Source organism: Microchirus variegatus (assembly GCF_963457635.1).
Source record: "Microchirus variegatus genome assembly, chromosome: 16".
NCBI classification, from domain to species: Eukaryota; Metazoa; Chordata; class Actinopteri; order Pleuronectiformes; family Soleidae; genus Microchirus; species Microchirus variegatus.
In genome coordinates this window covers 23,402,176-23,419,113 of record NC_139817.1, presented here as the reverse complement: position 1 = coordinate 23,419,113, position 16,938 = coordinate 23,402,176, and the positions used below count along the sequence as shown (strand labels likewise).

At 40.2% G+C, this 16,938-nt stretch overlaps 1 protein-coding gene across 1 annotated transcript in view; it reads left to right on the top strand.

Moving 5' to 3' along the window:
- Positions 1 to 16,938, top strand: part of galnt9 (polypeptide N-acetylgalactosaminyltransferase 9) — a gene marked incomplete at both ends in the record, with an annotated part of 85,017 nt that overhangs the window by 56,203 nt on the left and 11,876 nt on the right. The gene's annotated exons all lie outside the window — the stretch shown is intronic.

Genomic DNA, 16,938 nt, shown 5'->3' with positions numbered 1-16,938 from the left:
GTGGAACCGTTCTGAACCCAAACGCACTCCTTGGGCTTATTGGAATGAGAAATGCTTGACAGATCCCGCTCCTTCATTTAATGACGTCCCTACTTCCATTTCACAATCTCAAAATGGCTTCATCTGAAGTGTCGGTCGCCTTTGAAAAGGCACTTGAACAAAGGCCAGAGAAATTGATCTTACTTTACAGATTGCTGTGGTGTTGTATTAAACCCAGAGAACATTTGGAGTTGTTGATGAACATTTCACAGCCCCCTCATTACACCACAGAGATTGTTTTTCCCTAAACCAATTGCCTATTTCTGTCTTCCGCTGTCGATAAAAAGGACACTTATTGTGTAGCTTTTTGTGTTTTTTTTTATCTAACTTATTGTTTTGCTATTACGAAAGAGTGATAAATCAGCACTATGTATTTTGTTTCAGCTGCCAATGGCCTCGCCCAAGGTTACACGGTGCTTTCTCATCCTGTTGAGTTGCCTCTTATGTATCTAACAAACCATGCAACTGAGTTAGACAGGGTTTGCAGTGGAGATCAATCTGGCTGCAGCAGCTAAATAAAGTTACAACAACTCTATTGAACCAAAAATGTGTGATAAAGCACAACAGTCCTTATCGCCGCTGTCGCTCGTGAATATTTACTGCATCTCTTTGATTGATGAAGTGAAGAGAATCCGCCTCGCTGAGGAGCTGAACACAAACGCAATTACCTCTGTCTGTGTGAAAATGAAACAAATACCTCAGAATAAGGGCTATTTCAGAACATGTACAAGCTTGACTAGGTCTGCAGTCAACAGCCAGCTTCAACTGTTCACACTGCACAGCTGCTAATGGAATGGAAATAGGCCTTTGGTGAATGGATGACAGTTACTCCTCTCAGGCTACCGTGGCTCAGGCAGCTCATTGTACTGCTGGCTAAGGAGTTGCCATTTGGGATAAGCTTGACTGACAAGAACATGTTAAACAATTAGCCAGAGCAGCTGAGGCTGTCCTGTACCATCTGACTGCAGGAGGCTGATGAAAGACAGGGTTCACACAGAAAGGTTATGGCATATTCATAATGCACAGTCTTCTTTTACTTACTGTGGTTAAAAAGGCTGCCAGGATCCAGAGATTTGGCCACTTTATCAGTGGGAAGTAGACTGATGTGCACGACTGATTATTAAGCTCTGCGTGGTGTTGTTTCTAGGAGGAGAAAAGCACAAGTCTAAAAGCAAGGGAAAGAAAAATAAATCATAGATATCCTTGCTGTTTGTTCAGGTGTGAAATAATTTACAAGGTTGGGCTTTGCAAATGAAAGGAAATGAACAGGGAGGGAATAAAACCGCAGAGACGGAGACAATTGATATGTAAACGATGCTCCCAGTGTGATGGAGTGAAGGGTCGATACATCACCTACAGGCATTAAATGACACACAGGCCCTTAGTTTGACATCTGAATTAAGTGTGAGCTTGAAATGTTGTTGCTGCTTATAGCAATGACTGTGGGTGCGGGAACACTCTGCTTACCACAAGGTTAGCAAACAGAAAAATGGTTAGAGACACAACTGATGAGTTCTGCCAGACATATCAATATGAGTTTACTTTGTAATGTGTCTCCCACGCCTCTCAGGAGACCAAGACTTTACCTTTCATTTCCATTTTGCAGTGTGCACATTTCTCTCTGATTGTTTTACTCTGTATTTATACTTTTGTTGAAATGTTTATTATTTTTCTGGCGTATCATTTTTCCAGTAAGTTTACAACAATCCACCAAATATCATGTGCACGTTGCATCACAGCTGTCAGTAAGCAGAGAGAGAGGGAAGACACCGGGTCCTTTGCTTCAGGAGCCTTTTGGCGTGTTTCCACCGGCTCACCTTGCCTCAGCACGGCACGGTTAAGTTGCGTTTCCACTCGCATAGTACCTGGTACCAGGTACTTTTTTTAGTACCTGCTCTGGTGAGGTTCCAAGCGAGCTGAGGCGATACTATGCATGAAGTCGTCCGATTGCCGGCTAGTGATTGGTCAGAGTGTCGTCACAGGAAGAGACGCCAACACAAGAACCAAGCCGAACTGTAGATCAGTTAAAAAGACTTAACAATCCTAAAAATGTAGGTTAATCTCCAACAATTACCAGGGAAATGTCTAAAATCTCAATATTTAACAGAGGAGTCTGGTGTATTTAGCGACAGCACTGCTGATCACGACTGGCATCACAAACCGTGCCACTGTGTGCAGTCCAGACTCCGGTCATGGAGGAAGTACTGACCAAATAGTTTTAATTAACTGATTCAAATGATTCAGTTACACTGAAAACAACTGCTTTACAAGTCACTAGTCACTCTTTTGTGTGTGTTGCATGTAAAACAAAGTCATGTCAGTTTTGTGCAGCCATGCAGTGACACCTCCGCCCATGCTGGGTAGGTGCTATATTGTAGTGAAAAACCAACCTGTGCCGTGCCATGCCAAATGACATCATGTGGTCAAGTCTGTACGTTCACAGGACATTGCTCAACAATTTAATTATTATTATGCTCTGCCAGCTCAAATACTTTAATTTTTTCAGTGACTTGGAATGGCACTTCACATGCTAACACATAGCTTCCCGCTAATAGTATCACACTGAAAGGTGCCATATCACTATTTAATGTAAGCAAATGTGGACACACTCCAATCAATTCCCTTCCCTTACTGGGGAAAGGACAGTAGTCCAATTCAACAGTGTAGTCGAGCTACAAGCGTAACTCAACTTAACTGTGCACGAAAACATACTGACAGCAGGTTTGTACCACTGAATGGTTCCAGCTGCACTAAACCCCAAAGGAAAAACTTGCATCAGTCAGTAAGCGTAGCTTTGTTAGACAGCAATCGGAGGAGTTTGTAACACTGTTTGGAGTTAAACGGTTTCCGTTCTGAGGAGGAAGAGCATGAGATCTTCTTTCTGTGCCAGAGTGGAAGGCTATATTGATTCCCCAGTAACAGTATGGGTACCACTGCAGACGTGGTACAGAATGTACTCAAACAAAAAAAGTTGAAATAATAACAAAACAAAAAACTTGGCACTCGGCAGCAACTGATTTTTAATATTTTATTCTGACCCTACAGCCATAAAATAACCTGATATCCTTCAGTTGACAAACACACATTCGTTCCCTACGGTTCTGATTCAGGTTTAGAAACATCATAATCTGCCAATGAACTTGATTTGGCGTCGGCTGCAATATGAAAGCTGTCTTTGTTTCCAGTTCAATCCCTCATTCCAAGAAACTGGAGTGTGATCTCGGAGGGTGGTCGTCTTGTCTTATTGACGTGTATCCCACCCGCTATAGAAACTCCCTTCAGAGGCTATGAACCCAGAAGAAATATGACTTTTAGTTTCTTTGAAGTCCTGTCTCACTAACCACCTGGGAAGGACCCTGGGGCTCCTGGTCATCATCTCTCTGCAGCAAAGAGAATTGATCTAATTATATTCAAGCAGCGCAGCAGCGAGACAGCAGTGGGACATAATTACACTTCACTTGGTCCCGTTTGTGTCCCAAGCAGGGTTATTACAATAAAGTGACACATTTAAAACATGTCACTTTAATGTATTGCTCATATTTTATTCATGTTTCCTTACTTTTCATATTCACCCTGTAACACCTAACCCTCAAAATGTCCGTCTGGGCGTTTTTTTCTTTGCTTATTTTCCACTGTAATAGTGCCAGAAAATGTCCTGTAACTAAAACGTAAAGTGCTTTTGCCCATGTGTGTTAAATTAGAAATGTGAACAGAATAAAACCCATAGTTATAACAACATTTGTTTGAATCATTGTCAGCCCCAAAAAAATCTCTCTCCATCTTCCTGCAACAGCATGAGTGAAATTACCGTAATAACCACATGTTGTGCAACTTCTCAGCTTTTAGAAAGCGCTGGATTTTTTTCAATAGCACAAACTGTTGTGTAATTACGGTAATGCAAACGTGTCGCCTGCGATATAAACTGATAACTAAATTAGTCTTTAATTATTTTGATAATCACTGTTTGTTTTTAAGCTGTTTGATTTTCCAGTTTCTTAAATGTGAATATTTTCTGCTGTCTTTGCTCTAGAAAACAAAGACTTTAATTCACACTGGATGATTTAGGCTTTTAGAACATCGTCACTTGTTTTGGGAAACATCAATCATCATTTTCTGACATTTAATGGAATTACAGTGCGCGTATGTGAGGCAAAAGTATATGTGGAGTATAAGAGACGGGAACACAATGTTAGTTTTTGTAGTTGTTACCTGATGGAGTCAAAGATAGAAGCTATAGAAGCTGCAATTCAACTCAGGTAATATCCTCTAAATTGCTTAGTGTCACAGTTACATGTTGTTTCATTAGTACATCCCTTATTGACAGCCCATCTGAGGCACATCAGACACTGATTTATAGGGCTCAACAAAGTACAGCTTTCTCTGTCCTTAATCCTTGACAAAGAAGAGAAACGGGAGTGTGATCAGATGTCTTTTGGCAAACAAATTTATTGCTGAAAAATCATGCTTTAGCCTAGCCTACGATTCATCAGATTTTTCTCAGTCATCATCAAAGAAACCCTGTGATATTCATCTTTTATTGCCCTGCAAACAGAAATTGATAATAAAATCATTTGAATTGTTGATCACAAGTTGTGCCAACTAACTTCATAATGTCATTTGGTGGCTTTGGTGGTTATTCATTGTCAAATATTGTCAATAATTTTCTACTAAAACCTTTGTTTTGACAGAGATTCATCAGTTACCAGCCATGAGCAGACAATAGACTAATTACACGGCATATTTTACCACCCACTCTTCTTAATTCACAGCCTATTCTTTTTTTCCAGATGGTGACAGAGAGTCAAGTCGATAAAAATGTTTTCCAATGAAAGACAACAAAAAAAGGTGCTATTTCTTTAGATGTTTCACAGTTTGCTCTGACAACATCTGCCACAAACAGTCTGGATGTTTGGATACAAATAGATTCAGAGGGAGCTGACACACTCGAGATGATTTAGTTTGTTAAAAATATCAACGCAATACGTTCTATTATCATCACATTAGCACTGATATGCCGTCATGATGTGAACACCTTATTCTGAATGTGAGGCTGTCACTCATGGTAGTAGCTACTTGAGGTCAACCATAGTGGGTTATTCTATGGTCAACAATTGATGCCAATATTCTTGGCCCATACATTTAGCCAATTTTCCTTTTGAAAACTCATACACCTGATAAAATATAATAATAATAAATAACTGTTAAATGATAACAATTAACCCTTTAACACCTAGCGTATAGCAGACGACGTGGTTCACAAGCGAACTTGTAATTATGTGACGTTTGTGCTATCATAATTATAGGTTTCATGTCAAAGCCATTGTTTGGTTATTACAGTCATTTCACCTGTGCTGTTGCAGGAAGTTTGCAAATCTGTGGGAAAAGTGAAAAAAAAAACACCTGTCCATAGTTTCCATTTTTGACCTCTGCCAAGGACGTGTATGTTTTCACCATGTGTTTGTTTGTTTGTCTGTCTGTTAGCAACATAACTCGAAAATCAGACAGATTTGGATGAAATTTTTAGGAAATGTCCGCAATGGGACCACCAACAAGTGATTACATTTTGGGTGTGATCCATAGACGCCATCACTATTTTTCTCGCTAATTTGTGGGGGGCTGAGCTGCCTTGGCGGAGGTCTACGCTCTCCGAGTGCTTTTCTAGTTATGTTTTATACTACAGCTACAGTGTTGATCAGTGCTACACTAATGATCAATACACTTAATATTAAATGTATGAAACGGCTCATCAAACAAAACAAAAGAACAAAAAAAAAGTTTGGCAATGGTGTCTTTTTTGCTCAGTGGGTAGGGGGGATGTCTTCATTGGGGTCATCAGGTGGGCACCCTCCTTCTTTACTTCCTTACCTTCTGCTTTTACCCCTCAAATCTGACGTCTTGTGGCTCAGTTGGAGTCCTTCCATTTAATCCGGAGTCAGTTGCTGCTGCCTTCCTCAGCCTCTGACAGTGACCTGACAGCTTGTCAGAATGCCTGTCCTCGAACACCCATTCTCTTGACGAGCCTAGTTCTTGAGGTGTTTTTAAATCCTCTGCACCCAGCGTCTACAGGGAGCACCTGAGTATGCCAGCCACATTGTTCCACCTCAGTGGCTGTGGATGTGTTTCAGACATTTGAATTAATGACTTTCACCTCCCGCAGCCTTCCATGGTACCATTAATTCAGCAATGTGTAGGATCTGCTTTGATGGTAACCACAGGATTAGATCCGGCCTGAGATTAGTTCTAAGAATCCCTGGTGTGAGTTTCTGATCAAAATCAACTCGCATTTTCCAGCCAAGGGCAATGTCCAGGAAAGTGACTTGCACTGTTGGTGGTGATTGCATCAGATGATGCCCTTCTCTCACAAATGGGATGGTGTTTGTTAACTATAGCCAGTGCAGCAGGTGCACCGGAGTCTGTGCGGCTGGAGGCCCACTGGGAAAGACGAGTCTGGGATTTATAATTTATGCTGTGCTACAGAGTTTGTGTGCCACCCCTCTATAATAATAATGCCTGGGTGAAGTGAGTGAGAGATTGGGGGCACCAGTCAATGAAAATTGAACTCCATGAGTCCTCTCAGTTACATGGTGGAGCCAGGGTAGGGTATGAACAGTGGAAACTCCATGACACCATTGATTAGTAGCTGGAGACGGAGGTGCATGAAGCTGCACACATTTCTGAGTGAATGTGACACTAACACTGGCTACTTGCAACCGTTCAGGGACACAGGGAAATATTGGGACCATTAAACGGTGGGAACTTTCTTTCAATTAACGAGCTGCCGGAAAGTTGTGACCCTATGCTGCAAGAGCTGGTCAAACGCCCCGAGCGGTCAGTTAAATAACTCTCAGCTCATTTACATTATGTCACAGCATGTTCAGCAGGACAACACAACTAAAATAAACCAAGCACCATTTTATTTCAGTGATTATGGATTATGGTGGTGGGCTGCCATGCCGTGTGTGACATTCTCATTGTCGGATGTTGTTAAAGAGAGTTGATTCTGTGTGTATGATACATATATATGTGGAAAAAATAAGGCTGCAGTAAATTCAGATGTTTATCGGTTCAGTTTTTTTTTATTATCACTGCTTTCTTCAGTCTCATCATGCTCTATAGACCTCATATTACTATACGATTGCTTGTCTATTTATCAAGTTGGAGTGCAGTTGTTATTTTTGTCACAGTCAGTTGTCATTTCAGCAGGGTTAGGATTAGGTAATGATAAACGGCAAGGGAATGCACAGCCACACACATACCAGAATAAGCTTGTTACACCATCCATACCTCTAATTGTCAGTGTATCTGTTTATACTGAAGAACCAGGTGGTTTGTGGTTAATTATGTCAAAGAATGCAGTAACATGACAGTAATGCAGACCTTGATATTGTCGTCTTCTTCTTTTTTTTTTTTTTTACCATCATTAACGGAGGACTGGTATGAGGTTGTCCAACATTTTTAACATTCAAGAACAGTAAGGGACCTTAAGGATTGTTAAACATACAATAGATGTAGATAGCCTCAGACACCTCCTCCTTCCCTCCTTCCATGGTGACAGCAGTTCACCTTGAAAAGAAGGACAGAACCATCATTATGAGGCAGCATTCAGCCCCGGCCATCTGTGGACACCAACCATTGAGCCAGCTTTGAAATCAGCAGCATGCCCATGTCCATCAAACAGCATTGGACATTGGGTTGCTCACCATATGCGAGTCCTCTCCAACAACCTGACTCACTCTGAAGATGAGAACGCATCTTAGCACTACTCAGATGAGCTCTTGCAGGTGCTTTGACATTACACTTTGGTAAATGGAAACAAATAGAGAGGGAGCATTATTGACTAAATGCCACAATGAGGAATGCTGTAGCAGTGTACGGACCATGTGCATAACCAAACAAGATCACAATATAGTATCATTATTTGATTCTTTAGAGGTCCCTGCAAGTGTGTTTTGAACATTCTCACTGTTCTTTTCTTTTGTTCAAGTGAGATTTGGGGTAGGTAGCCGTAACAGCTTAGCTCCGTGTGCTCGACCCATCCCTGGCACATGACTTATTCATCCTCTCACAACACTGTCAGGCTATAACATTAGTGGAGCCATCTTCTCTCCATCACTAAAGCCAAGCAAAGGTAACATTCACACTGGCTATAGGGCGTTTGTCTTCTCAAATGCCTGCATTATTCAGTGCCTGAATCAATCGGATAGGACTTAATGGACTCAGGTTTACTTACTCCATAGTCCATTACTGGATATTCCTGCCTGCATCTGTCTCAGAGAGCAGAGAAGCAGCTGTGAGTATTATGTGTACGAGACTCAGGTATTCAAGATTTAGGACTTACTGCCAACATATGCACATACTCATTATTGAGTTCTGGAATTTGCATCCAATCAGCTCACATTATAAAACACAGCCACGGTTTGCGTTTTTTCAGTGGGTTCTCTTCATATATAATGCAACACGAGTTGTTTCCGCGGGTACTGTTGATCAAGGCTATATCTGAATTGTATTCCTCAACAGATGTGTGCTTGGAAAGTGCACTTTTTATATATACAGACTGTTTAATGATGACATGTAACGTGCTGTCTGAGGTGGGTGTGGAAAGATTACACGAGTCCTTGTGTGTCAATATATCTGAGAGAGATGAATGTTCAGGGCCAGACGGTCCAGTAATTAGACCATGTCAGCGTGCCTATTATTCTTGTGAATCATAAACTTGTTCAAGGTTTTCGAGTGACTGCAGATACTCCCGCCTTAATTTAAGTGTATTTGACAAGGTAATTAAGATCTTTTCAGATACTGAAATCTGCGAATGTCTGCCATTCAAGACGAATTCATTTTGCTCTGTTTGTGGGCAGGAAACACAGTAACAAGCACAATCCAAATCACATCCATCATATTCATTATCTCAGCAATATTAATCTTGTCATTAATTGCATCTGCCTAATGTCTCGGATAATGGTTGAAAACTTGAAATGATCTGACAAGGCCAGAGTATTTGAATAGTACAAGCACGCACCAGCAAATCAGCAGACATATCAAAGGTGAAGGGCAGCAAGTGGATGGAATTAACTTTTGACAAGCACATTGAGAAGGCCCTCTGCATCTCTGTCTATCTCTCCATCAGCAGCCTCCATTTTAAGGATGCATGAGGCAGGGGGAAAACATCAAATTAAGTGATGGGCCATGGAGAGTGCACATATTCAGTCTCTCCATGAAAGGAGGGAGTCTTCAGATACCAAACACTTTGAATCATCACCCATCATCAAGCAGGACTTGAGTGTCAGGGAAAGGCGGTGGGGGGGGGGGGGGAGCGTGGCAAATTTAATCAAATGGATAAAATGTAGCCACTATTTTTTAAGTGATAACATTTGCAGTAAGAGTTGATGGAAACTGGTGTATTCATTCACTTTGTTTGTACTTGTTTTTAATCTGCCTGTGTGTGGTCTTCATGAACACAAACCATGTAACATTACCTCTATTGAGCAACAATCATCTGAAACAGCCTCTGTCAAGCAATACTATCAGACCTGACTGATTCAATACAATTTTGAATAACTTAATTTGTGCATTGCTACATTATTTGTTAAATAATGACATTGGGCGATAGGCGGGGTTCACCCTGGACAGTTCGCCAGTCCATCACAGGGCCACATATAGAGACAAACAACCATTCACTCTCACTCTCACACCTACGGTCAATTTAGAGTGACCAGTTCACCTAATCCCGTAGATAATGGATGGATGGATGGATGTAGTATCTATGTATTTATGCTAAATGTATTGGACAAGTTAAGCCGTTTCTCTGTCCCCAGTCCTGAGGAGAGATTTTTCGGTGCAGGAGGTGGGAGCTAGCTAGCTTGACCAGAATTGGAATTAGAAGTTCTCTAAATAAATATTTTATTATAACATTATACTTCAAAATACTGGTTTGATATAGCACGTTTTTTTTACATACATACGTACTACTACATATTACATGACATAAGCATACTTCTTACCATCACCCAAGCATAGTAAATACAAAGTACCATTTCCAGTGAGGACACTGTGGAGTGGCTTATCTGTTAAAAATATTAAATGGGCCAAAAATAGTACTTAGAGTTAAAAAAAAAAAAAAAAAAAAAAGTAAAAAGAGGTCATGGTGGAAGATGGATATTGCCAAAAAAAACTTGACATGGGTCTTTCATTCAGTCCTGAAATTGAGTGATCTGTATCTCTGACCACGCCATATTGGCCGTGTAGTGTGTGGATGGTATCTGAAGCGATCTGCGAGAGCATGTATTTGTATGAAGCAGCAGCGCAGGGGTGCAGCCACCTCATTTAACATGCTTTTAATTTATCTTGACATGAATTTAATAACTTCCACCGCCATACTGATAAGTAGAGTTGTGTGGCGCTAATGTGGCGCTAATAGGCTCCATCAGCATTGTGTGAATTCATTTGATAATGGTGTGAATGTAAATGACAACTGTTTCTATGGATTCTATGGCTTCAAATAGTCTTTGTACTGTACATATATGAATGCACACGCAGCATGTTTAGCTAAGTGTAATGACTGAATAATTGAAAATATCTTATATTATAAGTATGTGAGAGCATAATGAAAATATTCCAGCAAATCATCAGACTCCTTTTGGCCCCACTGGAAGATATTTAAAAAAAATACACTGCCGCTGCAGATCCAACAACAGTTTAAAAGATGAAACTCAGCGCTTTCATCAGTTCTTTTCTCTACAACCATCCTTGAACTCTATACACACCTCATATCTTAGAATTGAACTACTATCTACTGCTGCTACAAGTACAATTACTGCGCAATAACCTTCAGACACTGTGTGAAGTATTTTTAGATTTACTATGTACATTGTGTAACGATGTCCTTGGAAGTAAAGTACTATTTAAATTACAGTCTATAGCACAAAGTGCTTTGCATTAAAAACAATTACACAAATTAAAGGCATTAAAAAATCAAGTACAAGGATTGAAAACAAGCGTCAATGAATGTAATTCGTGGAAAAATAATAACACAATAATAAAAATTAGATCAGCTAAATGTCTGATGGTATAAAACATTTTTTTTAGTTGTTTTGGAAAAGTGCTGACTGCGAAGGTGTGGTGTTTTTTTGAGGGAACGATGCACATAAGAAGTAATAATAAAGCTTCAGTTTAATTAAAGCCAATAAACACAACACAGTATAGTATATAATTATAGTAATATAATAGTAAACAAGTATAGCTACTATCTGATGACAAATATTAGAAATGCTGCCTTTACTCCATGCAACTGTTAGCAAAGGCTATTGCAAGAGCATCCAAGCTGCAGCACATCAGTCCAATATCCAACGCATTCGCTAAGAGTTTGGGGTTAAGCTCTGCCAATTAACGCATGACTATGTGACTTAGAATACACCATGCTCCTCCAATGCACACTGGATAAAATAAGCATTTATTGATGCTGATCCTAATTAGCTTGCTTGTCTCTGCCTTTTGTAAAATGTCTATTTATTATTAATGTTAATTAAAGGTCAAGTTAGGCTCATGACAGAAACCTGTCAGTGTTGCACTTCCTCTTTTGCTGATGGAGGTCAATAACAAGTCATAAATCACTTGATGCACATTTTAACTCTTCATGTATCGGTGTTGCTTTACCACAGGAAAATGTCTTATAATTAGTAGATGGCTTCTCAAACCTTGCTTGGAAGGCACTGATATCACAGAGGGAGTGTGGTGAACCCCATTGCAACATCACTTCCACCCTCGTTTGTCGTCTGTTTAATGACAGTTTTGCCAGCAGAGTGTGTCCAGCACATTATTTTATATTTGAAATGACTCGTCTTTCTTGCCGTAAACTTTAAAAAGGGATAAGAGAGGACATAAACATGCGTGATGGTTAGCCTGCCCTGTACCCATAATGAGCATTTACTGTAATGTCTTTGAAATGTGTTAGACTTTTGGGGATATTATCCGGCAGAGAGACGTCCCTCGGGTGTAGAAAGTAGAGAGGAGAGCATTTCAATTAAAAACATGGCCATGTGCAGGTCCCTAATGGAACCATGCTCACACAACTCATTATCTCAAGTGGATACAGCACGTCTGGGGATGGCTTTCTTCCAAATGTGCGTGATGTCCTGTGGCACAGGTTTGCATTTGAAACAAGCCGACTTTCCCGAGAATAAAAATGATTTTGTGTCATGCAAGAGTTTCTCAATCCTGGTCCTGGAGACCACCACTGCCTTCTATGTTTTAGATGTTTCATAGATCCAACACACCTGATTCAAATACATGGGTCAGGCTTTGGTTTTGTCAGGTGTTTTGGAGCAGGGAAACCTGGGAAAACTTATCCCTTTGCGGACAAAACATGTCATTTGATTTGAACCATTGCCTACACAGTGTGTCCAGGCTTGCTTGATGTAAATCTAAAATTTAAATCTTAACCCTTAGTGCTCACATGGCAGAGATCTGTGCCGGAGGTGCACCCTTGGTAAATTTGCGTGGGATTAATACACAACTCCATAGTCATTTTAGCAGTGATATAAAGTAGCAATAATTGTGCAGAAGTCACAAAATAGACCCTTTTTCGATAATTTGTGTTCATAAAAACGAGCCAAGTGGACTTTGAACTGTGACACATTAAAGGTCACATAGAGTGGTCCTGTTGCACATATATGTGAGTTATGGAGGTCTACTTAAATATATTAAGTTGTTTTTATGGTCAAAATCCTCCTAGTTGATGTAAACGAGCCGATTGAAATCTGTCCTTTTCGAAGCGCTTGTCAGTCATGCATTTAACTAGCATGTACACAATTAAAATGAATCGGCAATTACATCACCGCTCCATCAGAGTGCTCCGTGTTAAGTGTCTCCTCTTCATGATGTGGTCACAATTTTATGAAGGGTCAAACGCAGCCCTGAGTTCCAGTGAGTGGCGAGATAGAAAATATAACGTATTTACTGTATCTTATTTGGTCTTTAAATTTTAGGAACAGCTGTTTTAGATGTCACTCTATTGTTCTCAATGACAGTACAGTCATTCTAAATCATTATTCTATATTTGGAAGTGATGTCTGAGTGAACTATACAAGTAATGTCAACCTGTGGCAGATAAAATTCGACTTCCTTTGCAGATAAAGTATGACTTCCTGTCCATTTTACCCTGATGTTTTGTCTCTGGCATGCACACTTGCACATTGTACAAAAGCAACATAATCAGTCACGCTATGCTGGCCAGATAGTGGCATACAAGGTAAACTGCCTAAGGTGAACACATGCAGTTTGCTTTCAGACCGAGAGATTGTTGTGCTCTGCTCCCACAGGTTAAAAAACAAACAAAAAAAAAAAAAATTTTAATAATTTTTTGACCATGTCATGTCCTGGGCTCCGTACTAACTATGTGCCTTTTTTTCTGCCCCTGACAAATATCTACATCACAGTCAACCCCTGCAGCAGAGACTAAAGCAATCAGTCATTGTTGGAAAGAGCCCTCAACAGTTTCGTCCGGACAACTCATCATATGATTTAAACACACGTGTATTTGTGACAAATGATCAAACAAAATCATGTCATTTGAGATGATTGCAGCTTCCTCACCAATTACTGTTGTTCCATTATCACTGCTATAACGCGATATCCATTTGAATAACATATTTTAAATGATAACTGCCCGACAGAAGATGTTTCCTTCACTCACTAGAATGTGATGTGTACAGGTCAGGACAATGTTTTATCTAAAATTGTCATTTGACACGAAATAAAATTTAATTTCGTTGTTCAGCCCTATTTAACACTTGATTTAACTATTTTGTTATAGTCGTTATTACCCATAAAAGACATGTGTTTAGCCACACCATGAAGCCTTGTGTAAAAGAAACTGCAGCCTGTTTCACACAAGCTTAGTCAGCCACTATGTTTCTGACCTTCTGGAAATGGTGGTTTTAGAAAATATTGATCTTCAATTTGCTTTTAGTGCCGGGCAAACTGCTAACTTCAATTACACACGTTCACATTTTCAATTATCCATGAGCTGTGCTGTGTGCGGATATCCACAGGCACTTAACACACTAATGCACACGCAGGCGCACACACACACACACACACACACACACACAGGTTCCCTCTGTTATTAAGGATGTGTATTGACCTCCATTAATTTGGACAAACCAACCAAAGCCTCATCCCTGACCTTAATCATAAGCAGTTGATGCCTAACCCTCACCTTAACCTAACCACAATTCAAATCTTAGCCCTTAACTTAATGATAACATCTTAAACGGTTAACAAATACAAGTACCTGAATAAAGAAATAATAGCTGCATTATAAAGAGCTTGTTTCAAAAGGTGTTGAACTCTCAACGAAATAATTACTGTTAGAATGAATCCCTCAACCATGGTTTTCTCTTGAGGAAAAGCACATTCAGCAGCAAAGCTGGTAAAATCTACTTTACCTGCTTTATCTCCCTCTCCCTCCTCTTCTCTCCCTGGAGTGTGTGCGTGTGTGTGTGTGTGTGTCTCTCACTCTCTCAGTTGTGTGTCTGCTGCAGGGTTAGTCTTGGATAATGCCGTAATATACTTTTAAATACTCAACCAACTGCCAGGATCTCCGCGACGATGTGTGCATCTGTTGGTCCTGAAATATTTAATGATAAAAGCCTCATTGAAAGAAATGAATGGATTCAGGGAAGTGAAACAGTAGAGTGCTCTTACTGTAACTCATGTTGTGTTTGTGGCATATGCGAAAGATTTAGATATCAAAACTGTGATGAAAGACCATTTTCTCTATTTGTATTGATGGGAAATGCAAGTGGTTTTGTCCAGTTTGGAATAGTAAAGCCCTGGGTCAGACATGCTTTTCAACAGTACATTTATTTGGTTGGCAGGGGTGTGGGCTGTGCCCGACAACCGCGTCAGGGAAACACGTAGTGTGACGTCGTACTGGTGTGATGAGACTGAACGATGACATTTAATGTGACACAGCAGACAACAACACGGCAGATAACACTGCACGAAATCCAGCTGCTCTTTTATTCTTGCTCTGTTTGTCTCTACGATCAAGCTGTGTATCAGAAGAGACTGTAGGTTATGAAGAAACACTGGTCAAAAGGGAGTGACGTTTTTCTGTCGCCCACTGTCGTACCAATTCACTCTAGTATCCTAATGGAAGGGTGCCAAAAAAATAGATCTGTTGTGGCTGGTTATTTTGGTACTATTCCTGATAGAAAAACAAATAATATTTGTACCGTACTGTACCTAACCGAATTGTTCCACTAAAAGGGGACATATTATACTCTGTTTCTCTACCCTAAGTAAACCTAGTTCCCTGGTGTCCTAATGAACATGTCTGTGACATGCTTTGGTCAAAAATACCATAAGGATGAAGCACCACAGCAGTTCAATCACCCTGTTAAAACAGCCCTGGTCAGAACGCTCGGTTTAGTAGTATGTCATTAGGTCCACCTTAAAAAAAAAGTAAAACGAAACTTCAGCCACAGAGGCTACTGGGAGCTAACAGCAGTTAGCATTTGGAAAAGTGATCATTTGCAGGCTCTAGCAGGCACATTGCCGTCATATATAACATGTATCCACTGGACGGATAAATCCTCTGAGGCTGGAAGTTTGTGTAGAACTCTGTGCTGCACTGTGGAGCCAAGGATAGAACTTTTCGTGGACTTCCGGTTTTCGGATACCGTCGCCCTCGCCAACACTCTCGTGTGTTACGCCAGACAACAATTCCAGGAATTTAGCGCATTGTGACGTCCCAGTGAGTGCGGAAGTCAACATCACATGTTTTACCTCCTGTACTTAGACTGAGGAGGACCACAGAAACATGAGTGAGTCATCTTGTTTCTTTGCCGACTGACAGGGCCTCCAGAGTCTCAAATATAAGGGTTTAAATGATTAAAATGTTGATTTTGAATAATATGTTACTAGTTTAGGTTAGATCCACTGGTAAACGACTCCACCACTGACACAGAAGAGACATCACAGTGTTTCACAGAAACAGAAACCCTCAAGTGCCTTTATTATCATTCAATTAAAGACCTGTGAGCATTAGAGAAATATGCAACTTCTGCAATTATGATAAATTGGACTTGAGCAAACAGTGGATCGTGTCTCCCTCCATGAATAATCCACACTTGGCTACATAGCCTAAGGTGTGCTGATTCAACCATCTTGTCTGTCCCACAGCACCACAGGTTTATACAGCGTACACAAGTGATTTGATTTGGCTTTTCTCACCAAATGCTGGGCTTTAGCCTGACCACAGCACATAACAACACTGAGACGAAACCGAGTTATTTTTCTACTGTTATTGTGTAAAGACTTAGTTATTGGGTTAGATAACGTTTCAAGTCATGAAAAATGTATCTGAGTAAGAATGCAGTAAAAATGATATGTGGAGAAATGCCTAGTTTATATAATGGAGTATCATGTATCCTAGGTTTGTGTGTGCTGTAGAGCTCATTGGAATCCCAAACTGATTCAGCACAGGGTTAGCATAGGTGTTTCACTATTCCTTCATTACGATCATCATGGGCAAAGTCGTCTAATTTTAGACAGGGCGATCCCCACATTATGCCTCCCTGCACCAGGAAGTGCTCACTGGTTCACAAGTTATGAACTAAAACACTCGATTAAATTCTATCTGAGAAAGTGCAGCACCCAATCTGTTAAGGCAATTACTCAACTTAAAACCTAACTTAATAACAGATTGACTTATTTTAATGAGATTATTTTTAAAAATGCTATAGAAATTAAACATGCATTACCTGAACTGTTTGATTTGCATCTAACATTACCTTGATATAATAATATATGTTATGAATTGGCACCATACAAATAACAATAAATTGAATAGTTGAGAGTCAGAAAGCAATATCAGCCAAAACAAACATAATACTTTAC